Genomic DNA, 26,403 nt, shown 5'->3' on the forward strand with positions numbered 1-26,403 from the left:
TTTGCTTCCAACTGTCATGTGTTCCGCTCCCAACTGTCATGTGTTCCGCTCCCAACTGTCATGTGTTCAGCACCAACTGTCATGTGTTCCACTCCTAACTGTCATGTGTTCCGCTCCCAACTGTCATGTGCGCAGCTCCTGTCATGTTTTCAGCTCCCAACTATCATGTTTGCAGCTCCCAACTATCATATGTCCCGCTCCCAACTGTCATGTGTGCAGCTCCCAACTGTCATGTGCTCAGCTCCCAACTGTCATATGTCCCTCTCCCAACTGTCATGTGTGCAGCTCCCAACTGTCATATGTTCCGCTGCCAACAGTCATGTGTGCAGCTCCCGACTGTCATGTGTGCAGCTCCCAACTGATATGTGTTCAGCTCCCAACTGTCATGTGTGCAGCTCCCAACTGTCATGTGTCCCGCTCCCAACTGTCATGTGTGCAGCTCCCAACTGTCATGTGTTCTGCTCCCAACTGTCATGTGTGCAGCTCCCAACTGTCATGTGTGCAGCTCCCAACTGTCATGTGTTCAGCACCAACTGTCATGTGTTCCGCTCCTAACTGTCATGTGTTCCGCTCCCAACTGTTATGTGTGCAGCTCCCAACTGTCATGTGTTCAGCTCCCAACTGTCATGTGTGCAGCTCCCAACTGTCATATGTCCCTCTCCCAACTGTCATGTGTTCCGCTCCCAACTGTCATATGTTCCGCTGCCAACTGTCATGTGTGCAGCTCCCGACTGTCATGTGTGCAGCTCCTGTCTGTCATGTGTTCAGCTCCCAACTCTCATGTGTGCAGCTCCCAACTGTCATGTGTTCAGCACCAACTGTCATGTGTTCCACTCCTAACTGTCATGTGTTCCGCTCCCAACTGTCATGTGCGCAGCTCCTGTCATGTTTTCAGCTCCCAACTGTCATGTTTGCAGCTCCCAACTATCATATGTCCCGCTCCCAACTGTCATGTGTGCAGCTCCCAACTGTCATGTGCTCAGCTCCCAACTGTCATGTGTGCAGCTCCCAACTGTCATATGTCCCTCTGCCAACTGTCATATGTTCCGCTGCCAACTGTCATGTGTGCAGCTCCCGACTGTCATGTGTGCAGCTCCCGACTGTCATGTGTGCAGCTCCCAACTGTCATGTGTCCCGCTACCAATTGTCATGTGTGCAGCTCCCAACTGTCATGTGTTCTGCTCCCAACTGTCATGTGTGCAGCTCCCAACTGTCATGTGTGCAGCTCCCAACTGTCATGTGTTCAGCACCAACTGTCATGTGTTCCGCTTCTAACTGTCATGTGTTCCGCTCCCAACTGTTATGTGTGCAGCTCCCAACTGTCATGTGTTCAGCTCCCAACTGTCATGTGTGTAGCTCCCAACTGTCATATGTCCCTCTCCCAACTGTCATGTGTTCCGCTCCCAACTGTCATATGTTCCACTGCCAACTGTCATGTGTGCAGCTCCCGACTGTCATGTGTGCAGCTCCAGACTGTCATGTGTTCAGCTCCCAACTCTCATGTGTGCAGCTCCCAACTGTCATGTGTCCCGCTCCCAACTGTCATGTGTGCAGCTCCCAACTGTCATGTGTTCCGCTCTCAACTGTCATGTGTTCCGCTCCCAACTGTCATGTATTCCGCTCCCAACTGTCATGTGTTCAGCACCAACTGTCTTGTGTTCCGCTCCCAACTGTCATGTGTTCCGCTCCCAACTGTCATGTGTTCCGCTCCCAACTGTCATGTGTGCAGCTCCCAACTGTCATGTGTGCAGCTCCTAACTGTCATGTGTTGAGCTCCCAACTGTCATGTGTGCAGCTCCCAACTGTCATATGTCCCGCTCCCAACTGTCATGTGTTCCGCTCCCAACTGTAATATGTTCCGTTCCCAAATGTCATGTGTTCCGCTCCCAACTGTCATGTGTTTCGCTCCCAACTGTCATGTGTTTGAAAAATGACAGTTGGGAGCTGATTGGCTGGAGCACCATTTATCATACGCAATGAGTTTTGTCATTCACAATGAGTTTTATCACTCAGTGATAAATGGGTCCCTATATATATTGTGATGCGATATGGGGATATAATTAATCCAGAGACTTTGTGTAAGTACAGTGTAAATACATTTTCTAATCCTTAGTTCAACGGAAATATGACCTGGTGCACATAATGTGGCAACGTCAACTATCTATGTCACTACATCACACCTGCATATTCTGGGGCACCTGTTTGTCCACATATCCACTGCAGTGACAGAGTCTGAGCTATAGCCATGTGGGCGGATAAAGGGCATCACCGGTAGGTTCCATATAGACGGATTTACATAGGTTTCTTCGTAGCATTTAGGTTAAATTGCTTCTATAAGTCTTGCAGTTCCTATGTCCTTGAGTCCTGTTGGAGGGGTGTAGTGTAGTATTGGTGGTAATGGGACGTTCGCCCGTAGGCTACGTCAGGACCAAAAGCCACATCCTATGGGCCCAATTAGTGCAGTTGCTTGTTCCAGCCAACCGGATTCATTGCCAGTCTTGATTGACATGTGTTCGATCCGGTATGCAGTCAGATGGCCGACTGTGACAATATTGACATTCATAATGTGGGCACCAGAATGTCGACATTCATGATGGTGACACGGTTAAAATATTGATATCATATATGTCGACGCTCCTAACTGTCATGTGTGCAGCTCCCAACTGTCATGTGTGCAGCTCCCAACTGTCATATGTCCCTCTCTCAACTGTCATATGTTCCGCTGCCAACTGTCATGTGTGCAGCTCCCAACTGTCATATGTTCAGCTCCCAACTGTCATATGTGCCGCTCCCAACTGTCATATGTCCCGCTCCCAACTGTCATGTGTACAGCTCCCAACTGTCATGTGTTCTGCTCCCAACTGTCATGTGTTCCGCTCCCAACTGTCATGTGTGCAGCTCCCAACTGTCATGTGTTCAGCACCAACTGTCATGTGTTCCACTCCTAACTGTCATGTGTTCCTCTCCCAACTGTCATGTGCGCAGCTCCTGTCATGTTTTCAGCTCCCAACTGTCATGTTTGCAGCTCCCAACTATCATATGTCCCGCTCCCAACTGTCATGTGTGCAGATCCCAACAGTCATGTGCTCAGCTCCCAACTGTCATGTGTGCAGCTCCCAACTGTCATATGTCCCTCTCCCAACTGTCATGTGTTCTGCTCACAACTGTCATGTGTTCTGCTCACAACTGTCATGTGTTCCGCTCCCAACTGTCATGTGTCCCGCTCCCAACTGTCATGTGTTCTGCTCCCAACTGTCATGTGTGCAGCTCCCAACTGTCATGTGTGCAGCTCCCAACTGTCATGTGTTCAGCACCAACTGTCATGTGTTCCGCTCCTAACTGTCATGTGTTCCGCTCCCAACTGTCATGTGTGCAGCTCCCAACTGTCATGTGTTCAGCTCCCAACTGTCATGTTTGCAGCTCCCAACTGTCATATGTCCCTCTCCCAACTGTCATGTGTTCCGCTCCCAACTGTCATATGTTCCGCTGCCAACTGTCATGTGTGCAGCTCCCGACTGTCATGTGTGTAGCTCCCGACTGTCATGTGTTCAGCTCCCAACTCTCATGTGTGCAGCTCCCAACTGTCATGTGTCCCGCTCCCAACTGTCATGTGTCCCGCTCCCTGCTGTCATGTGTGCAGCTCCCAACTGTCATGTGTTCTGCTCCCAACTGTCATGTGTTCTGCTCCCAACTGTCATGTGTGCTGCTCCCAACTGTCATGTGTTCAGCTCCCAACTGTCATGTGTGCAGCTCCCAACTGTCATGTTGGCAGCTCCTAACTGTCATATGTCCCGCTCCCAACTGTCATGTGTGCAGCTCCCAACTGTAATATGTTCCGTTCCCAACTGTCATGTGTTCCGCTCCCAACTGTCATGTGTTTCGCTCCCAACTGTCATGTGTTTGAAAAATGACAGTTGGGAGCTGATTGGCTGGAGCACCATTTATCATACGCAATGAGTTTTGTCATTCACAACGAGTTTTATCACTCAGTGATAAATGGGTCCCTATATATATTGTGATGCGATATGGGGATATAATTAATCCAGAGACTTTGTGTAAGTACAGTGTAAATACATTTTCTAATCCTTGGTTCAACGGAAATATGACCTGGTGCTCATAATGTGGCAACGTCAACTATCTATGTCACTACATCACACCTGCATATTCTGGGGCACCTGTTTGTCCACATATCCTCTGCAGTGACAGAGACTGAGCTATAGCCATGTGGGCGGATAAAGGGCATCACCGGTAGGTTCCATATAGACGGATTTAATTAGGTTTCTTCGTGGCATTTAGGTTAAATTGCCTCTATAAGTCTTGCAGTTCCTATGTCCTTGAGTCCTGTTGGAGGGGTGTAGTGTAGTATTGGTGGTAATGGGACGTTCGCCCGTAGGCTACGTCAGGACCAAAAGCCACATCCTATGGGCCCAATTAGTGCAGTTGCTTGTTCCAGCCAACCGGATTCATTGCCAGTCTTGATTGACATGTGTTCGATCCGGTATGCAGTCAGATGGCCGACTGTGACAATATTGACATTCATAATGTGGGCACCAGAATGTCGACATTTATGATGGTGACACGGTTAAAATATTGATATCATATATGTCGACGCTCCTAACTGTCATGTGTGCAGCTCCCAACTGTCATGTGTGCAGCTCCCAACTGTCATGTGTTCAGCTCCCAACTGTCATGTGTGCAGCTCCCAACTGTCATATGTCCCTCTCTCCACTGTCATGTGTTCCGCTCCCAACTGTCATGTGTGCAGCTCCCAACTGTCATGTGTTCAGCACCAACTGTCATGTGTTCCACTCCTAACTGTCATGTGTTCCGCTCCCAACTGTCATGTGCGCAGCTCCTGTCATGTTTTCAGCTCCCAACTGTCATGTTTGCAGCTCATAACTATCATATGTCCCGCTCCCAACTGTCATGTGTGCAGCTCCCAACTGTCATGTGTTCAGCTCCCAACTGTCATGTGTGCAGCTCCCAACTGTCATGTGTGCAGCTCCCAACTGTCATATGTCCCTCTCTCAACTGTCATATGTTCCGCTGCCAACTGTCATATGTTCCGCTGCCAACTGTCATGTGTGCAGCTCCCGACTGTCATGTGTGCAGCTCCCGACTGTCATGTGTTCAGCTCCCAACTGTCATGTGTGCAGCTCTCAACTGTCATGTGTCCCGCTCCCAACTGTCATGTGTGCAGCTCCCCACTGTCATGTGTTCTGCTCCCAACTGTCATGTGTGCAGCTCCCAACTGTCATGTGTGCAGCTCCCAACTGTCATGTGTTCAGCACTAACTGTCATGTGTTCCGCTCCCAACTGTCATGTGTTCCGCTCCCAACTGTCATGTGTTCAGCTCCCAACTGTCATGTGTTCAGCACCAACTGTCATGTGTTCCGCTCCCAACTGTCATATGTTCCGCTGCCAACTGTCATGTGTTCCGCTGCCAACTGTCATGTGTTCCGCTGCCAACTGTCATATGTTCAGCTTCCAACTGTCATATGTGCCGCTCCCAACTGTCATATGTCCCGCTCCCAACTGTCATGTGTGCAGCTCCCAACTGTCATGTGTTCTGCTCCCAACTGTCATGTGTTCCGCTCCCAACTGTCATGTGTGCAGCTCCCAACTGTCATGTGTTCAGCACCAACTGTCATGTGTTCCACTCCTAACTGTCATGTGTTCCGCTTCCAACTGTCATGTGTGCAGCTCCCAACTGTTATGTGTGCAGCTCCCAACTGTCATGTGTGCAGCTCCCAACTGTCATATGTCCCTCTCCCAACTGTCATGTGTTCCGCTCCCAACTGTCATGTGTTCCGCTCCCAACTGTCATGTGTGCAGCTCCCAACTGTCATGTGTTCCTCTGCCAACTGTCATGTGTGCAGCTCCCGACTGTCATGTGTGCAGCTCCCGACTGTCATGTATTCAGCTCCCAACTCTCATGTGTGCAGCTCCCAACTGTCATGTGTCCCGCTCCCAACTGTCATGTGTCCCACTCCCAAATGTCATGTGTGCAGCTCCCAACTGTCATGTGTTCTGCTCCCAACTGTCATGTGTTCCGCTCCCAACTGTCATGTGTGCAGCTCCCAACTGTCATGTGTTCAGCACCAACTGTCATGTGTTCCGCTCCTGTCATGTGTTCCGCTCCCAACTGTCATGTGTGCAGCTCCCAACTGTTATGTGTGCAGCTCCCAACTGTCATGTGTGCAGCTCCCAACTGCCATGTGTGCAGCTCCTAACTGTCATGTGTTGAGCTCCCAACTGTCATGTGTGCAGCTCCCAACTGTCATATGTCCCGCTCCCAACTGTCATGTGTTCCGCTCCCAACTGTAATATGTTCCTTTCCCAACTGTCATGTGTTCCGCTCCCAACTGTCATGTGTTTCGCTCCCAACTGTCATGTGTTTGAAAAATTACAGTTGGGAGCTGATAGGCTGGAGCACCATACGCAATGAGTTTTGTCATTCACAACGAGTTTTATCACTCAGTGATAAATGGGTCCCTATATATATTGTGATGCGATATGGGGATATAATTAATCCAGAGACTTTGTGTAAGTACAGTGTAAATACATTTTCTAATCCTTGGTTCAACGGAAATATGACCTGGTGCTCATAATGTGGCAACGTCAACTATCTATGTCACTACATCACACCTGCATATTCTGGGGCACCTGTTTGTCCACATATCCTCTGCAGTGACAGAGACTGAGCTATAGCCATGTGGGCGGATAAAGGGCATCACCGGTAGGTTCCATATAGACGGATTTACATAGGTTTCTTCGTAGCATTTAGGTTAAATTGCTTCTATAAGTCTTGCAGTTCCTATGTCCTTGAGTCCTGTTGGAGGGGTGTAGTATGTGATGCCGGCAGTCGGGCTCCCGGTGGCCGGAATACAGACAGCTGGGTGAGCTGCGCTCGTCATGCTGCGGGCACGGTGGTGCGCTATGCGCACCACGCTATCTATTCTCCCTCCAGGTGGGTCGTGGACCCCCAAGAGGGAGAAAATCTGTCGGTATGCCGGCGGTCGGAATTTCAGCGCCGGTATGGTGGTCGTCGGGAGCCCGGCCGCCGGCAACCTGAAGACCACCCCTGTTGGAGAAAGAGCGCTATATAAATAAAATTATTATTATTATTATTATGTCACTGATTTTTCATTAGGGAGGCACACGGCACAATGTGGCTCATGCCTCAATGATTTCAAAGTTGCCAAGTAATTGCTAGGCAGAATACACTGGGTAGGCAGCAGGATCCCTTTAACAGAGAAAACTTATAAATGAAAACTATTCAGATTTATGGGAAGGTTTGCTCTGTTACCGAGAGTGCCACATATATAAAGAATAATTGCCGTTTAATGCCAAGATCAGAACTTTCACAATTACAAAGCTGCATTTTCTCGTCATTTATAAGATGGCAAACGGTTACATTCCTGATCTGTGTAATAGTTCTAATGGAATGTTCAAATAGGTTGTTAGCATTCCTTCGGCTGACATACGAGGTGATTGAAGGGTAATTTAGCGTCACCATGGGAACATCTTTCGGATGAGTTGGTGGTTGAAATATACAAACAATCCTATTCTTTATATGTCTTGAACATTTTGCAAAATATAAATACTATTATGTCAGGATTTCTTTATCATTGTGGACTGTATTTCTGCAGTTTATAAAGCAATATTTATTTTTTTTGGTCACTGGGGAAGCTCTTTCTTACAAGGACCATATTTACTGCCTCCCCCTCACTTTCAGAACTTCAGTACAAATAACTTCAGTTGTCATTAGCTTTTGTATCTAATCAGTGCGTATATGTGTCTAAAAAGACCCCTTCAAACCGCATAATGCATTTTTATAGCCTCCACATAACTTTGCTAGTTCTGCAGAAGGCTGTGGGAGGCAGCAAACTCCTCCTGGGAGGGATGGAGGAGGAGCTGGAAGAATGGGATGGAAGAGGAGCAGTGGATCAGGGTTACTCTCATCTTACGTCCATGTAATAAGGTGACTGGTACCAGGAGTGGGGAAAGCCACCAGAAAGCATAGTAATGACTGGACCTTCCAGACCAATGCCCCAGATCCATAATCCGTAGACAACCTCCTAGGCTTAAAAAACTCAAGCAGGGCCCAAGTAGCTGCCATGTTTTCCCATTACTAGGTGTACATTGTACCATTTGTTTGCTTTCTATGGGGCATATTTATTATCAGGAAAATGTAAGAATCCCCTGGATCAGAATCAGGTTTAGACCTCATGGGGCCCTAAACAGGACACTGATTTGAGGCCCCCCTTCCTCAAACAGACCACCAAGTCAGTCAGTGTATGCCAAATCCCCCCCCCCCAGTCAGTGTATGCCAAATCACCCCCCACTGCCCCAGTTAGTCATTGTATGCCAAATCACCCCCCCAGTCAGTCATTGTATGCCAAACAACCCCCACCCCTCCAGTCAGTCAGTGTATTCCTAATACCGCCCACCCCCCCCAGTCAGTGTATGCCAAGTCCCTCCTGTCAGTCAGTGTACCCCTAATACCCCCCAGTCATTCAGTGTATGCCAAATCCCCCCCCCCCACCCAGTCGTCAGTATATGCCGTCATCGCCCCCCCACCCCCTCCATTCCCAGAAGAGATGGTACTGGAAAAAATAACATTGCAGGAATGCAGGGCAGGCAGGCACCATCCTCACCTTCTTTACAGGGCGTGTCACCCGGGCCAGCTCCTTTCAGTCTCTCCATGCATGTGACGTCATGACAGGTCACATGCGCGACACACTGAATGAGACACATGCAAGCAATGGAGGCTAAGCCGGCAACGGGCAGCTGTAATCCCTGACAGGGCTTGCACATGAACTCGTGGTCCACCTTGATTCAGCCCTGTCGGCAGGCCCCCTGGGACACACCGGGCATTAAGCAACCGTTTTTGAAGCATAGTGTTAAATCCACCACTGCCCTGGATGTGTGGCAGGGGTTCTGAAAGAGAGGGTGGAGCAGTATGTTATACCGCCAGCCAGTATGCCGAATGTCAGTATATCGACATCGGCATCCCAAGGTATAGAATACCGGCAGGGGGGCGAGCGCAAAGTAAACCTTTGCGGCTCGGTGGCTACGCTCACCACAGGTTCTTTTCTCCCTCTACGGGTGTCTTGGACACCCATAGAGGGGGAGTCACCTACGTCGCTGGTATACCGATAGCGGTATGGTGCCCCTGTTGGGATACCAGCAGCGGTATTGTGACAGCCGGGATCCCGATGATCGGCATGCTAGGAGTTCCACTGTTTCTGATTGCAGTAGCAGCCTCATAGGTTTTGTGGGGGTTGCGGTAATGTGGGGGTTGCGGTAATGTGGGGGTTGCGGTAATGTGAGATTTACCAAGATTCAGAATACAAATCATTGGTCCCCGGTAGCTAGCGGCATCTTAACATGACGTTACCCATTGTAGCCTATGGGCTGTATAGCTCAGATTTTACCAGGCGAGGGATCCTCCTATCTCTTGACAGCACATATGCAGTAGGTCCCTCAGTAAAGTGATCACTGATGTGATCACTTTACGTTACACATCGCCGTGCCCAGATCCTATTGGAGCCTCTGTCCCTGGATGTGACTACACCCGGGTCTTACAGGATTTCATATAGCCGCAAATAATTCTGGGGTCTATTCATGAAGCAGTGAAAAGAGTGGAGAAGTGAGCCTGTGGAGAAGTTGCCCATGGCAACCAATCAGCTGCTCTGTGCAACTGTATAGTATGCAAATGATATATGTTACTTCAATGCTGATTGGTTGCCATGGGCAACTTCTCCACTGGCTCACTTCTCCACTCTTTTCACTGCTTCATGAATAGACCCTTCGATCTGGTCTAAAACCCAATAATTAAGCAATGTGCCCCTATTTGCTGACTGTAAATTTCCCTGTCTACCCATGGTTAACTTTGCAGACATAGCAATTCACTATCCCCTGATCATTTATTCAGATTACAATTAAATAGTTAATTTACCTTGTGATAATCTAAGTCTGTGCTGCACTATGCAAGGTTATCCAGATACACAGCAGTTGCACAGTTAGACAGTTCCTTAGTTATGTAATAATATCATTTAGTTGTAATGCGTCACCAAATGTTTCAGCACCGCTCAGGGTAAAGTAGTTACAGAACGATACTCTTATATAATGACACAGTTACAGCATCATGTAGGTATACGGTTACATAGTTACATACATAAATAGTTACATAGTGTTATGGCTCCACATTTAAATGGCTATATTGTTGTCATAGCGACTGATTGAGAGGCGGACGCTGCATCACAGCCATTGCGGTGCTATATTATGCTAAAGCTACAGGAGGTGCCGTAAGTAAATAGGGGATCTGGTCATGTGACCGGCAGTCGCCATGCTCGTGGATGTCCATGACTCACCCATAGAGTGGGAATAGAACCTGTGGCGTGTGCAGCGAGGGGCTCAGTTGCACTCGCTGCGCCCCCCCCCTTTCGGCTTTCTGCTGCTGGGATCCTGGCGTTGGTATTCTGACCACCGGGTTCCCCAGCGCCAGTTTCCCAGCCCCATCCCATAAGTAGACACCCACTATATGCTTGCATCCGAAGACATCGGACATCTGAGTATCCCTCAGTTTATTAAGGATGTCCAGTGAAGTTAGGCTGTGGGAGCCAGTGAAGCTGCACCCGAGGACACAGCCACTGGCTAATTCAGACCTGATCGCAGCAGCACCATTTTTCTCTAATGGGCAAAATTATGTGCAGTGCAGGGGGGGGGGGGGGGGGGGAGAGCAGATGTAACATGTGCAGAGAGAGTTAGAATTGGGTGGGGTGTGTTCAAACTGAAATCTAAATTGCAATGTAAAAATAAAGCAGCCAGTATTTACCCTGCACAGAAACAGAGGCAGAGGAGTCATTTGCCATCTGCTCTGAAGGGGGTACCGCTCTGAAGGGGGTACCTCTCCTCCCATTCTGTGACGCCATTGAATTAAGTTAATTGATAGCTGCTGCTGTCTTTTCAGTGGCCGACTTCCACACTGGTCCCTGCACCTTACAAATAACATCCTCTTTATTACACTATAGATACACATTTTAGAAGTGTCATACCCAGGATTAGAAACCACAACCTATTACACTGGAAGCAGACACCTTACTGATGAAGCTGCTTGCTCCTGTATAGGAAATATGAGAATCTCCTATATATTTGCCTTAGTCTGTGACTCTGTGCCCGTAACACTGGGCGGAGTCACAGAGCTGGGCGGAGTCAACTGCATCTGCTGCAGGGAGCTACCCCATACCCAGCACCAGCAGCAGTCAGGTGCAAGACCCTACCTTACAGTATAGGAGGTGAGGATGGCCACTAGCTGCCGGCTGCTGTGCCTGTCCTCCCCCCCCCCAATCACCTGTGACAGCGGGCTGTGTGCTGTGCAGTGCGGGTCCCGAAAAGGGGGCGGAGCTACGGTGTCACAAAGGGGAGGAGCTACATGGAATAGAGGGGAGGAGCTACACGGGACCAGACAGCTGAACAGTGGTGGAATCAGCATTGCAGTGACGGCCAGCCAGACTTGGTAAGTGGAGGGTGAGAGAGAAATGTGTGTGCGTGTGTGTATATAGTGGGTGTGTGTGTGTGTGTGTGTGTGTGTGTGTATATGGTGGGGTGTGTGTGTTTGTATATATGTGTGAATTGTGTGTGTGTGAGGTATGTCTGTGTGTGCGCACTTTATGGACGCCACTGCTGGGGGGCCCATTACATGCAAGGACGCTACTAATATAGGGGGGGCATTACGTATAAGAACGCTACTACTATAGGGGGGGCATTACGTATAAGGACGCTACTACTATAGGGGGGGCATTACGTATAAGGACGCTACTACTATAGGGGGGGCATTACGTATAAGGACGCTACTACTATAGGGGGGGCATTACGTATAAGGACGCTACTACTATAGGGGGGGCATTACGTATAAGGACGCTACTACTATGGGGGGCATTACGTATAAGGAGGCTACTACTATGGGGGGCATTACGTATAAGGACGCTACTACTATAGGGGGGCATTACGTATAAGGAGGCTACTAATACTGGGGGGCATTACATATAAGGACGCTACTACTGGGAGGGCATTACATGTAAGGATGCTACTACTACTGGGGGGGCATTATGTATAAGGACGGTACTACTACTGGGGGCACATTATGTATAAGGATGCTACTACTACAGGGGTGGCATTACGTATAAGGACGCTACTATTACTGTTGGGAGGCATTACATATAACTGCTACTACTACTGGGGGGCATTACGTATAAGGACACTACTACTACGGGTGGGGCATTACGTATAAGGATGCTACTATTACTGTTGTGGGGCATTACATATAACTGCTACTACTGGGGGGGCATTATGTATAAGGACACTACTACTACTGGGGGGGAATTATGTATAAGGACACTACTACTATTGGGGGGGCATTATGTATAAGGACGCTACTACTACTGGGGGGGCATTATGTATAAGGATGCTACTACTACTGGGGGGGCATTATGTATAAGGACGCTACTATTACTGTTGGGGAGCATTACATATAACTGCTACTACTACTGGGGGGGCATCATGTATAAGGACACTACTACTATTGGGGGGGGCATTACGTATATGGACGCTACTACTATGGGTGGGGCATTACGTATAAGGACGCTACTACTACGGGTGGGGCATTACGTATAAGATGAATAAGATTGTGCTACATTGTGGCGTAATTTTAAATGGGGGTACTATTGTGTGGCCATGCTCCTTAGTTGTGAGACCACACCACTTTTCCCGATGCACAACAAAGGAATATGGGAGGCCGCAAAATTCATAGTTTGCAGGGGGGCGCCGAACACCCTAGCACCGGCCCTGGCCACCAGTAGCAAAAGTACACCACGGCCACTGACACTATCTGCAGGGAGGGGAACAGCGCTGATATGGAGGGTACTTGCAGGCAGCGAGTCGCCGCCCGCAGTTCCTCTCCCACCTACACACCATACCTGCTGCCTGACACCCACACCCCAGGGAGAGGGCGCTAGCTCAGGCACCGCTAGATCAGCATCTGCAGCATACACACAAGGGCTGCCATGCTCAGCGGCAAGCGGTGCGGAGCATGTGCAGCGGGACAGAGCCAGGACGGGACACGCACTAATCAACATTGCTGCTGGGCCGGAGCTCCCTCCGTCTGCAGCCTAAGGACGTGCGCCGCACCTCTCCAGGGAAACACCATGCCTGCCCGCCCACAGGGCTCCGGACGCTTACCTATGCTCCGCGATCACAGCAGCTGACGCTGCCATGCAGGATGGAGGAATGACGCCCGTCAGACGGGGCAGACAGTGTGCGGCGGAACGGGGCCAGGAAGGAATGCTGACCACGACCCATTGCTGCTGGGTCTGAGCTCCCTCCCTCTGCAGTCACCATCTCACAGCAGCAGCCTGGAGGTTAGTGGCCACCACGACCCGCACATCCTTACCTCACACATACCTCACACATACCTCACATATACCTCACATATACCTCACATACCTCACACATGAGAGCAAAGGTACACACACTGTGACATCACACCTGTAGCCCACCCCTATATCTGCTAAGTACTCCCCGTCACTATGCCCTGTCACCCTCATCCTGCTCTCTAACTGCCTGTCTGTGTACTGGCCTTCACCCCTCTTACACCATCACCAACCCTCACAAACTACCACAGAGACTATGTGCACTGATATCTGCCCCTCCACCACCTGCAGCGCCCCTGGACCCCTCCCCATCCCCCGCAAACCCCCGCACCTGCCCCTCCACCACCCGTGGCACCCCCACCCACTGCGCCTTCGGACCCCCCTACCCCACCCACAGTGTCTTCCAAACCCCTCCCCCATCCGCTGCACCCCCTGACCCATCCCCTGCAAACCCACCCCTCCAGCAACCGCAAAATTTTCGGTCCCACTACCCCTCCCGCAGCACTCACCCCACCACCAACCACTCCACCTGCGGGCCCCCTTCACCACCTGCTCCTCCACCACCTACAGCCCCTCCCGATCCACTGCACCCTCCCCCCCCCTCCCTCCCTCCCCCACCCGCAGCGCCTCCAGGCCCCCTACCTCACCCAGAACACCTGCACCCTTCTCCACCAGCAGCGCCTCTGCAACCCCTCCCCCATCCGCAACAGCCCCTCCCCCGCCTCCCCCACCCACAGCACCCCCACCCCTCCCGCATCCCCTGACACCCTCCCCATCCGCTGAACCCCCGCACTCACCCCTCCCCCATCCGCTACACCCACTGACCCATCCCCTACACCCCCAACTCTCCAGCAACCGCAACACCTTCGGACCCACTACCCCACCCTCAGCACCCACCCCTCCACCACCCACTGCACCTCCGGACCTCCTACACCACCCGCTCCTCCACCACCTGCAGCCCCTCCCCATCCACCGCACCCCCACCCGCAGTGCCTCCAGGCCCCCTACCTCACCCGCAACACCTGCACCCTTCCACCCTGCAGCGCCTCCGGAACCCCTCCCTCATCCACAACAGCCCCTCACCCGCCTCTCCCCCACCCACAGCACCTCACCTCTCCCACACTCCCGAACCACCTCCACCATCCGCTGCACCCCCGCACCCACCCCCTATCCCACCCGCGCACACACCCCTCCACCACGTGCAGCACCTCCAGACCCCCTCCCCCATCCACCGCAAATCCACACACCTGTCCCTCCACCACCCGTGGCACCCCCCACCCACAGCGCCTCAACACACACGGACCCTCCCTCCTCCGGACCCCTGACCCCATTCACTGCACCCCCCCTCTCCCACCCGCAACGCCTCCACACCTCCTACCCACCCACCACACCCTTTCCCACCCGCAGTACCTCTGGAACCCCTCCCCCATCCAGCCCAGCATCTGCCCCTCCCCCACCTGCCCCTCCCCCACACACAACGCCCCCCCGGCCCCCCCTCCCGGTACCCACCCGCGTCGCCTCCAGACCCCTATGCCACCCGCCCCTCCACCACCTACATCACCTCCGGACCCCCTCCCCCATCCGCCACACCCCGCATCTGGCTCTCCCCCGCCCGCTGCACCTTTGGATCCCCTACCCCACCCATGCAGCAGGCCCTTCCCAATCCGCATCGCCTACACCATTCACAACAGCACCGCACCCGCCACTCCCCCACCCACTTTACCCCCGCATCCACCCCTCCCCCACCCACCGCGCCCCCGGGACACCTCCCCCATCCACTGCACACCCGCACCCACCCCTTCCCCATCTGCAGCGCCTTCGGAACCCCTCCTCCATCCGCAACAGCCCTGCAGCTGCCATCCCCCACCTGCGACACCCCTGCTCCTACCCCACCCACAGCGCCTTCATACCCCCTCCCCCATCCGCGGTCCCCACTCCCCCAAACCCCTTCCTGTTGCAAGGGACTACGCCCCCTTCACCATCGGAAGGCCTTTCATTGTGCAATATTCAAACACTAACAAAACTAGGAATGCAGGGAATACTCCATATATTGAACCCCAGAAAGGCGTGCAGGGGTTAAAGGGGCGTTGCCCCTTCCGACGGTGTGAAGAGCGCCCGTAGGGCGCGATGAAGCACCTAGTTCTAACTATATGAAGCTACTTCTCTGACAATTACATGTAACTTCATATAGTTAGAATTCTCATGCTTCCTATATAGGAGCAAATAGCTCCATCAGTAAAGTGTCTGCTGTCAGTGTAACAGGTCATGGCTTCTAATCCTGGGTATGACTGCTAAGAAATGTGTGATTTCAAATAAAAGACAATTAAATGAATAAATCCAGTATATAGTTGTTTTTCAGAACGCTACACACACACACACACACACACACACACACACACACACACACACACACACACACACACACACACACACACACACACACACACATTTATCTTAATATAGGAAATAGGGGGGCACCAATATGTATCTTGCCTTCGGGCGACTGTGACGAATTTACGCCACTGCACAGAAACAATATAACCCACCCAAATCTAACTCTTTCAGCACATGTTACATCTGCCCCACCTGCAGTGCACATGGTTTTGCCCATTAGAGAAAGATTTTGCTGCTGCGATCAGGTCTGAATTAGGTGGCATAAGCGATGGGTGTGGATCATTAGATCGACAGTGTCTAGGTCGACAATGTTTAGGTCGACCACTATAGGTCGACAGGGTTGGAAGGTCGACAGGGTTTCTAGGTCGACATGTGCTAGGTTGACAGGTCAAAAGGTCGACATGAGTTTTTTGGGGGGGGCTTGTGTTGTTTTCTCTGTACAGTGACAGGGAACCCCAATTAGTGCACCGTGTCCCCACGCATGGCTCGCTTTGCTCGCCATGCTTCGGGCAAGGTGCCTCGCTCCGCTACCGCTTCGCTCGGCACAGATTACTGTTCCAATCATAGTCCACGTGGATCGTTAAGTATGAAAAAGTTCAAAAAAAGAAAAAATATATGAAAAACCTATGTCGACCTTTTGACCTGTCGACCTAGCACATGTCGACCTTCCAACCCTGTCGACCTAGTGACTGTCGACCTATAGTGGTCGACCTAAACATTGTCGACCTAGACAGTGTCGATCTTCAGACCAGATCCCATAAGCGACATCACAACCCCAGATCTGCAAACACTGGAAAAGTGCAAAAAAAATATTGCCACAGTGTCCACTTTTGAGGTTACACATTAGCACAATTAGGACAACTGGAAAGATTCCTAAACAGCCAGGGAATCAAAACAAGTGTGTCAGTAGACCAGCTCAAAGAAGACGTAACAAAAGCCACTTCTTTATTATTGCGTTATTAAAAAGGAAAGAATTGTCTTCAGCAAACCACGACCCATGGTCTGTATTAACTAAAAAAAAAAAAAAATTCCTCCAGTTATGTTGAAATATTCCGCAGGTCATATTGCAATATTAATAAAGATTGTGGAAACTTGACTCTTATAAATACACATTATACAATTAAAGATAGGAACATGATCTTTTGAAAAATGGGCTAATAAAACAAAAATACTCTATGCACTTGTCGACCTTCAGAGGTCGACCTAATGACTGTCGACCTGAGTTGAGTCGACCCAACGACCCGTACCCTTTCAGCTTGAGTGGAGACTTTTCTCAATATCATCAACTATCCTGGAGCAACATCCTAAAATGTAACTGTCCAGGAAATGCCTCCCTGGGCTGTAGTTACCATATGTATGATGCACTTTTTGGATGCACTTGGCATATTTAGGATGATTTTTTTATTTGAACAACTTATGACGATTGTTGTTTAATTTACGGCATTCAATGGGTACGGGTCGTTGGGTCGACTCAACTTAAGTCGACAGTCATTAGGTCGACCACTGAAGGTCGACAAGGGCATTAGGTCGATATGCAATAGGTCGACGTGGGCATTAGGTCGACATGTACTAGGTCGATAGGTGAAAAGGTTGACAGGAGTTTTTGGACTTTTTTTGGTGGTTTTCTTCGTAAAGTGACGGGGAACCCCAATTGGTGCACTGTGTCCCCTTGCACCGCTCGCCATGCTTTGGGCAAGGTTACCATTCCAATCGTAGTCCACATGGATCGTCAAGTACGGAAAAATCCAAAAAAATTAAAAAATTGTGAAAACTCATGTCGACATTTTGACCTGTCGACCTAATGACCATGTTGACCCAATGCTTGTTGACCTTCAGTGGTCAACCTAATGACTGTTGACCTAAGCTGTGTCGACCTAATGACCGTATCCTAGCTGAAAGTGTAAGCTGGACCAGGCTCCTAGTTCTCAGATGCTCTACTGGAACTGACAGTGGTGAATCACAAAGCAGTATTCTTTTAGTACCTTCAATGGTCCACCAAGTTGGTTGATGATATTGAGAGATAGGTGTTACTATAATGTGCAGTCTAACTATAGTGTGCAGACCACTAACTGCTGCATATTCTACAGCATATGGCCTTCAGCTGATATTTCAGCAGTGGTGACAGAAAATAACCCAGTTGCGTATTTATGTGACCACGATCTTCTTGAGACACCACAAGAAGCAAAGCCTGGTCACCGATGTGGTCCTGACTCCTGTCATGCTAGTAAATGTGATGGAAGTGGGAAATGTAGGCCTGTACTTCTCTGTCCTCACAAAGGGTGTCAAACTTTGTGCTCTGCTCGGAAAAGGCCATTCAGCCTTCCATTATATGGACATCAGCAAGAAACATAGAATTTGATAGAATAACCACTTGGCCCATCTAGTCTGCTTGTGTACACACATACACACTAGGGTTAATTTTTGTTGGGAGCCAATTAACCCACCAGGATATTTTTGGAGTGTGGAAGAAAACCGGAGTACCCGAAGGGAAAGCCACGCATGTACGGGGAGAACATACAAACTCCGCACAACGCCATGGTGGGAATCGAACCCATGACCTCAGTGCTGTGAGGCAGTAATTCTAACTAATACACCATCCGTACTGCCCGAGAAGTTACGCTGCAATCTCAAACCGTCTGAAATGTTAGAATTGATCTAATTTTTGTGTGTGTTGGGAATACCGATAACAGCAATGAAAGAGTAGAGGGCATTCCCGAAGGAAGATTTGCTGGTTGTTTAGAACATAATCATTGGAACATCACTAACTGGCGATCAAGCTCCTTTGTTCAAAGATAGCAGGGCAGGTCATCTGTCACAGATGTAAAAAAAACCAAAAGGAGCCTTGGAAGTAGAATTGATGGCCTCAAGCAACGCAACAGCCTGACCAAAATACTTTGTTCCCTGTCATCCGGTGAGAATGTGAATCTGGTTCTGTGATACAACCAGATGAATGTCCAGCATATGATGATCTACATGCCACAGGATATCGGCCATCTACAGTACGTCACAAATAAAATTATGCGCACACGGGCTCTATTTCATGTATGTAAGTAATGCAAAAAAGCAAGCAACTGGGCAAAACCATGCTGCACTGCAGGTGGGGCAGATGTAACATGTGCAGAGAGAGATTGATTTGGGTGGGGTTTGTTCAAACTGAAATCTACATTGCAGTTTAAAAATAAAGCTGTATAACATGTGTGGGCTTCATGCAAAAGCAGCCAGTATTTACCCTGCACAAAATATATATAAATGTATTTGCTCCCCTTGGACACAAAGTTACTAGCTTTTTTATCTTTATTTACAAATCTGAATCAGCGTTTGGATGACAAAACTTGGGGGGTCATTCCGAGTTGTTCGCTCGTAATTTTTTTTCCGCAACGGAGCGATTAGTCGCGAATGCGCATGTGCAATGTCCGCAGTGCGACTGCGCCAAGTAAATTTGCTATGCAGTTAGGAATTTTACTCACGGTTTTTTCTTCGTTCTGGTGATCGTAGTGTGATTGACAGGAAGTGGGTGTTACTGGGCGTAAACTGGACGTTTTATGGGAGTGTGTGAAAAAACGCTACCGTTTCTGGGAAAAACGCGGGAGTGGCTGGAGAAACGGAGGAGTGTCTGGGCGAACGCTGGGTGTGTTTGTGACGTCAAACCAGGAACGACAAGCACTGAACTGATCGCAGATGCCGAGTAAGTTTGAAGCTACTCAGAAACTGCTAAGAGGTGTGTAATCGCAATTTTGAGAATCTTTCGTTCGCAATTTTAAGAAGCTAAGATTCACTCCCAGTAGGCGGCGGCTTAGCGTGTGTAAAGCTGCTAAAAGCAGCTTGCGAGCGAACAACTCGGAATGAGGGCCATCATTCCATAGAAGATGCCAGGAGTTGGTAGACAACTCATGTAATCACACTTTGATTATTTCTTCTGGAATGTTCTAAGAAAAGATAAAGATGATTTATTTGTGGCATTTTTTTTTAAATAATGTTTTTATTTGGGTTTTAAACATATTAATTCACAATAACAACATTGCAATTGCAATATTAAGTAGATGCAAGACAATACAAATCAAAAACCCCTAAAGCTTTTGTTACATAATGTAAAAGTTACAGAAATATGAAGTATTTGCATAGTACCGTTACATATATATGCAAGTTTCTTTCTTTGTTAATTATTTGTAGCAGTTTCCCAAACAGGTTATGTTTAAGAAAAGAGAAGAAAAGAAAAAGGGGGGGTTGGGAGGGGGGGGGGGGGGGGGCGAGGGGGGGGGGGGGGGATAGCGAAAGAAATAGAGCAGAAGAGAGAAAAAAAAAAAAAGAAAGAAAAGAGGAGAAGAAGGATCGCCTGTAGCCACATGGGGATCCGGTCTGAAGATCGACAGTGTCTAGGTCGACAATGTTTAGGTCGACCACTATAGGTCGACAGTCACTAGGTCGACATGGATGGAAGGTCGGCAGGGTTTCTAGGTCGACATGTGCTAGGTTGACAGGTCTAAAGGTCGACATGAGTTTTTCAAATTTTTTTCTTTTTTTGAATTTTTTCATACTTAACGATCCACGTGGACTACGATTGGAACGGTAAAGTGTGCCGAGCGAAGCGGTAGCGGAGCGAAGGCACCATGCCCGAAACATGGCGAGCGAAGCGAGCCATGCGAGAGGACGAGGTGCACTAATTTGGGATCCCGGTCACTCTACGAAGAAAACAACACAAAAATAAATAAATCCTCATGTCGACCTTTAGACCTGTCGACCTAGCACATGTCGACCTAGAAACCCTGTCGACCTTCCATCCATGTCGACCTAGTGACTGTCGACCTATAGTGGTCGACCTAAACATTGTCGACCTAGACACTGTCGATTTGATGAACCACACCCAGCCACATGACCCCCCACACACTCACCCACACAACATCAGATATCAGATATCAATGAAACTGTATGGGAGGGTCGGATAGAAATATTTTCGTCTCATACCACAAGGTCATTTTGAAACAATTGTGGATTTGTTTTTTTAAAGAAATATCTAATGTGTCAATAAAAGATTCCCAAATCTCAAAGAATGGTTCAATTCGTTGTTCTTTATGTAATGAAGTCTCCATCCAATCCATTTTAAATACATATAAGAGTTTTTCTCTGAACATTTGTAATGAAGGAGGGGAAGGGTTTATTCATTGCTGAAGGATACATTTTTTTGCCACTGCAGAAATAATCAGAAGTAATTTACGACAGCTATTTGTGGCATTTTTGAATGCTGTACATTGTTTCTGTTTTATTTAGATAATTTAGATATTTTGTTTTTGCATGCTATGTTCCAGGATAGAAATGTTCCAGGCAGAGTGCATGCTATATTAGAAGCTTTGTGGTAGACCGCATGCTATTGTAGCACCAAGCGTAGTCTCCAAACTGGTAAGAATTAGTTTATTCAGTGGTGCCTAACCTTTCGCCAAGTTCCTTACCCTAATTGTTCACTTCCACAGTCTAACCCTAACTCTCCGCCAAGTGCCTAACCCTACCCTCCCATAGCCTAACCCAAACCCCCTAGTACCTAACCCTCCCATACTACAGCCTACCGCTATCCCTTCCCTTTGCTGGGGGGCCGCTTAACACTTCCAGTGAATAGTCGAGGGCCACACACAAAATATCTTGTAAATCGGGTCTGAACTGCGCATGCACCGCAATGTGTAGGTGCGCCGGTCCGCAGCGTCGAGCAGCGATGGGATGGTACGAACAAAGTGATCGCACGGGCGATCGCAAGGTGATTGAGAGGAAGAGGACGTTTGTGAGTGGCAATTGAGCGTTTTAGAGGAGTGTCCGGAAAAACGCAGGAGGGACCAGGCGTTTGGAGGGAGAGTTTCTGACGTCAGCACTCAGCTCTGGCCCCGATCATCGCACTAGAAGAGTAAGTCCTGGGCTGTGCAGAGACTGCACAAACTTCTGTTTGTGCAGCTCTCTGCAGATGCGATCTCACCCCTGCACAGCGATTTTCCCCTCCCCTGTAGGCAGCGACTACCTGATCGCAGCAGTGCAAAAATCACCTGCTAGCGATCAGGTCTGAATTAGGCCCATAGTTACGTATATAACTATAAAAACATAGTGTGGATATATATATATATATATATATATATATATATATATAAAACTACACAAACATACACCACAATATACATTACATACATAGTTTTTTTACAGGCAAAATCCAAGATGTCTAAAAAAACACAGTAATCCAGTAATATTTTTTTTTTTAAACAGTGCTGAAAACACCCCCCCCCCCCTCCCCTTCCCTAGACCCATATAGCAGTCTCTACCCCCCTTCCCTGCTGGACCCATATAGCAGTCCCTACCCCTCTTCCCCCCCTCCCCTAAACCCATATAGCAGTCCATACCCCTCTTCCCCCTCTCCCCTAAACCCATATAGCAGCCCCCCCCCCTCCTAACCCCCCTTCCCTGAACCTATATAGCAGCTTTTAAAGTTAAGCACAGATCCATTTACCTTTTTCACAGTGGCAGATCCGCTGCCTGCTGCCAGATCCCCGCTGCCTAATGCCAGATCCCCGCTGCCTGCTGCCCGCGGTGCCGCACAGAGTCGCTGCTGCTGCCCGTTCCTGCCGTGGCCCCGCCCCCCGTGCCGCCCAGTGCCTGACGTCACAGTGGGAATCCCGGTCAGCAGTGACGTGACTGGGATTTCCTCTGCGGCGCCGCGTCTGGGAGGTACGTAGCGCAATGACGAGCGGCTCAGCCAGTCGGGCCGCTTGTCATTCCACACTGTGTGGGACAGCGGGGCCAGGCAGGATCGGTTCGCGGGCCGCATCCGGCCCGCGGGCCGCTTGTTGCCCACCCCTAGCCTAACCCTACCCTCCCGTAGCCTAACCCTCCACTAACCCTAACCGTCCCCTCTGGCAGCCTAACCCTAACCATCGCCAGAGTGCCTAACCCTAGCTCTAACCATAACCCCCAACCCTAATCCTAAAAATCATGAAGAAAAACAGTGTTGACTTTTTACGTGTTGATCTTATGATCCTGTCAACTGTTTGAACCTGTCAAAAATGTAACCATTGACCTTTTAACTAGAGATGAGCGCCTGAAATTTTTCGGGTTTTGTGTTTTGGTTTTGGGTTCGGTTCCGCGGCCGTGTTTTGGGTTCGACCGCGTTTTGGCAAAACCTCACCGAATTTTTTTTGTCGGATTCGGGTGTGTTTTGGATTCGGGTATTTTTTTCAAAAAACACTAAAAAACAGCTTAAATCATAGAATTTGGGGGTCATTTTGATCCCAAAGTATTATTAACCTCAAAAACCATAATTTCCACTCATTTTCAGTCTATTCTGAATACCTCACACCTCACAATATTATTTTTAGTCCTAAAATTTGCACCGAGGTCGCTGTGTGAGTAAGATAAGCGACCCTAGTGGCCGACACAAACACCGGGCCCATCTAGGAGTGGCACTGCAGTGTCACGCAGGATGTCCCTTCCAAAAAACCCTCCCCAAACAGCACATGACGCAAAGAAAAAAAGAGGCGCAATGAGGTAGCTGTGTGAGTAAGATTAGCGACCCTAGTGGCCGACACAAACACCGGGCCCATCTAGGAGTGGCATTTTTGTTCTCCATATTTTAATAGGCACAACTAAAAGGCACCTCAGGTAAACAATGGAGATGGATGGATTGGATACTAGTATACAATTATGGACGGGCTGCCGAGTGCCGACACAGAGGTAGCCACAGCCGTGAACTACCGCACTGTACTGTGTCTGCTGCTAATATATAGACTGGTTGATAAAGAGATAGTATACTCGTAACTAGTATGTATGTATAAAGAAAGAAAAAAAAACCACGGTTAGGTGGTATATACAATTATGGACGGGCTGCCGAGTGCCGACACAGAGGTAGCCACAGCCGTGAACTACCGCACTGTACTGTGTCTGCTGCTAATATATAGACTGGTTGATAAAGAGATAGTATACTCGTAACTAGTATGTATGTATAAAGAAAGAAAAAAAAACCACGGTTAGGTGGTATATACAATTATGGACGGGCTGCCGAGTGCCGACACAGAGGTAGCCACAGCCGTGAACTACCGCACTGTACTGTGTCTGCTGCTAATATATAGACTGGTTGATAAAGAGATAGTATACTCGTAACTAGTATGTATGTATAAAGAAAGAAAAAAAAACCACGGTTAGGTGGTATATACAATTATGGACGGGCTGCCGAGTGCCGACACAGAGGTAGCCACAGCCGTGAACTACCGCACTGTACTGTGTCTGCTGCTAATATAGACTGGTTGATAAAGAGATAGTATACTCGTAACTAGTATGTATGTATAAAGAAAGAAAAAAAAACCACGGTTAGGTGGTATATACAATTATGGACGGGCTGCCGAGTGCCGACACAGAGGTAGCCACAGCCGTGAACTACCGCACTGTACTGTGTCTGCTGCTAATATATAGACTGGTTGATAAAGAGATAGTATACTCGTAACTAGTATGTATGTATAAAGAAAGAAAAAAAAACCACGGTTAGGTGGTATATACAATTATGGACGGGCTGCCGAGTGCCGACACAGAGGTAGCCACAGCCGTGAACTACCGCACTGTACTGTGTCTGCTGCTAATATATAGACTGGTTGATAAAGAGATAGTATACTCGTAACTAGTATGTATGTATAAAGAAAGAAAAAAAAACCACGGTTAGGTGGTATATACAATTATGGACGGGCTGCCGAGTGCCGACACAGAGGTAGCCACAGCCGTGAACTACCGCACTGTACTGTGTCTGCTGCTAATATATAGACTGGTTGATAAAGAGATAGTATACTCGTAACTAGTATGTATGTATAAAGAAAGAAAAAAAAACCACGGTTAGGTGGTATATACAATTATGGACGGGCTGCCGAGTGCCGACACAGAGGTAGCCACAGCCGTGAACTACCGCACTGTACTGTGTCTGCTGCTAATATAGACTGGTTGATAAAGAGATAGTATACTCGTAACTAGTATGTATGTATAAAGAAAGAAAAAAAAACCACGGTTAGGTGGTATATACAATTATGGACGGGCTGCCGAGTGCCGACACAGAGGTAGCCACAGCCGTGAACTACTGCACTGTACTGTGTCTGCTGCTAATATATAGACTGGTTGATAAAGAGATAGTATACTCGTAACTAGTATGTATGTATAAAGAAAGAAAAAAAAACCACGGTTAGGTGGTATATACAATTATGGACGGGCTGCCGAGTGCCGACACAGAGGTAGCCACAGCCGTGAACTACCGCACTGTACTGTGTCTGCTGCTAATATAGACTGGTTGATAAAGAGATAGTATACTACTAATATTATATACTGGTGGTCAGGTCACTGGTCACTAGTCACACTGGCAGTGGCACTCCTGCAGCAAAAGTGTGCACTGTTTAATTTTAATATAATATTATGTACTCCTGGCTCCTGCTATAACCTATAACTGGCACTGCAGTAGTGCTCCCCAGTCTCCCCCACAATTATAAGCTGTGTGAGCTGAGCAGTCAGACAGATATATAATATATATATAGATGATGCAGCACACTGGCCTGAGCCTGAGCAGTGCACACAGATATGGTATGTGACTGACTGAGTCACTGTGTGTATCGCTTTTTTCAGGCAGAGAACGGATATATTAAATAAACTGCACTGTGTGTCTGGTGGTCACTCACTATATAATATATTATGTACTCCTGGCTCCTGCTATAACCTATAACTGGCACTGCAGTAGTGCTCCCCAGTCTCCCCCACAATTATAAGCTGTGTGAGCTGAGCAGTCAGACAGATATATATAATATTATATATAGATAATAGATGATGCAGCACACTGGCCTGAGCCTGAGCAGTGCACACAGATATGGTATGTGACTGAGTCACTGTGTGCTGTGTATCGCTTTTTTCAGGCAGAGAACGGATTATAAATAAAAGTGGTGGTCACTGGTCACTATCAGCAAAACTCTGCACTGTACACTACTGAGTACTCCTAATGCTCCCCAAAATTAGTAAATCAAGTGTCTCTCTAATCTATTCTAATTCTAAACGGAGAGGACGCCAGCCACGTCCTCTCCCTATCAATCTCAATGCACGTGTGAAAATGGCGGCGACGCGCGGCTCCTTATATAGAATCCGAGTCTCGCGATAGAATCCGAGCCTCGCGAGAATCCGACAGCGTCATGATGACGTTCGGGCGCGCTCGGGTTAACCGAGCAAGGCGGGAAGATCCGAGTCGCTCGGACCCGTGAAAAAAAACATGAAGTTCTGGCGGGTTCGGATTCAGAGAAACCGAACCCGCTCATCTCTACTTTTAACCTTATCGAACTTCTGACTTTCGACCATCTGCTGTCGACTTATTGACTGCCTGTCTATTTACTGTCTATATTCCACCCAGATACCCAAAACCCCTGGCAGGGAAACCTCTTTAGAACCTTGGGAGTTGCACTACATTACTTGAAAACACTGAGACAAGTCTCCCTACTTAAGTGTAGAGTTTGGCTCAGCTGCTCTGGGCATTTTGGTGAAGGCCATGGATTGTGGTACTTTGATGTTGCCCCTGGTGGGTAGATAATATTGAGAA

This window comes from Pseudophryne corroboree, chromosome 11 (assembly GCF_028390025.1).
Source record: "Pseudophryne corroboree isolate aPseCor3 chromosome 11, aPseCor3.hap2, whole genome shotgun sequence".
Lineage (NCBI taxonomy): Eukaryota > Metazoa > Chordata > Amphibia > Anura > Myobatrachidae > Pseudophryne > Pseudophryne corroboree.